Raw genomic sequence first — 1731 nt, 5'->3', positions numbered from 1 at the left:
GTTCTTGTGAAAAATCACAGGGCACAAGAAGATTAATTTAGAAGAGCAGTTGAGTAATAATGAACTATTAATTCATTGTGGCAACAGCCTGCATAGCTTATAGAATAAAATGAATGTTTATGGCAACAGTCAAACATAAAACCATGGCAGAAATCAAATTTACTACAGGAGATATTGCACTTGTTCATGACAATGGTTGGATTGATAATGTGCGTAATGCGTGTCCCAGTGGCAAATTTAGCCTATTAGTATGGGATATGATCAGAATTAACCTGCAAAAAAAAAAAAAATTTTACCAGGCGTTCTAACATTCATAATTTAAATATGTGCCTCAACAAATCATTCAATAATCATGTTCATGCGCACAGTAGATGAATGGTTGGTGGAGAATGAAACTTCATTAAGAGTTGCAATAGGTGTGCTGCCCCACTTCATGCTTCGTGTGGTTTTCTAATCAAATTGTGGGTTACAATTAATACATTAACTGTCATCAGATTGTTAAGAAAAAAAATTATTCAATGGATGATGATTTGCTGTGGAGGGATGATTATGAAGCTGAAGTTCCACATCTGACCCAGAATAGGATCCCTCTGATCCTGCAATAACCAAAATAACTCATGATAAATTTGATGAACTTTTTTGCACTGATAATGGTAAATGCACTATGACTGTGGTTCAAATATATTTGTTGTATTATTTAATTAAATAAAACTTGATGTGATTTTGAGTTAGTGGCTTTTTTAAAATAAAAAATTGATTAGTGGCATTTTTTAAAATTTGAAAATGGTATCTACTTTGACCAACCCTGACAGCTCAGTTTATACTTGGCATATAAGTCAATGCCCATTTTAAGGTGGATTTTTCAAGGTTTGAAAGGTTGACTTATACACTACAATTTGCCTCCTATGTCTTACAGTCTATTTTCAAATATCTGTCCAATTCCTTTTTTAAATATTGTATTTTATGCCTCAATAGCTCCTGGTGATCTAGAACTCCAGATTTCAATAACCCTCTTATCGAGCCAAACATTGCTCCTTATTTTCCCCTTCATTTTCAAATATGAATGTTTCGTGCAAATGTTCAGATATAACAGCCTAATCATAAAACTGTAGGCAGCCCAAGATGGTAATTTTTGAAGACAACATAGTGTGAGCTTCCTGGCATTTTGACTGTTGCACAATTGGTCCCCATACCTAATACAAAATTACCAAAATAAGTATTCAATCTAAAAACCGAAAGAACTGCAGATGCTATAAATTAGGAACAAAAACAACCCCTATCGCATCCCAAAACCAGCCCAGCTCGTCCCCGCCACCCTAACCTGTTCTTCCTCCCACCTATCCCCTCCTCCCACCTCAAGCCGCACCCCCATTTCCTACCTACTAACCTCATCCCGTTCCCTTGATCTGTCCATCCTCCCTGGACTGACCTATCTCTTCCCTACCTCCCCACCTACACTCACCTTTACTGGCTCCATCCCCGCCTCTTTGACCTGTCTGTTTCCTCTCCACCTATCCATCTTCTATCCACCTCCCCCGCTTTCCCTATTAATTTCAGAACCCCCTTCCCCTCCCCCATTTCTGATGAAGGGTCTAGGCCCGAAACGTCAGCCTTCCTGCTCCTATGATGCTGCTTGGCCTGCTGTGTTCATCCAGCTCTACACCTTGTTATCGCAGGAAAAGCTCAGCAGGTCGGGCAGCATCTGTGAAGGATAAAAACAGTTGATGTTTT

The sequence above is a fragment of the Rhincodon typus genome, chromosome 18 (assembly GCF_021869965.1).
Source record: "Rhincodon typus isolate 14 chromosome 18, sRhiTyp1.1, whole genome shotgun sequence".
In the NCBI taxonomy this organism is placed as follows: Eukaryota; Metazoa; Chordata; class Chondrichthyes; order Orectolobiformes; family Rhincodontidae; genus Rhincodon; species Rhincodon typus.
This window is presented reverse-complemented; position numbering follows the sequence as displayed.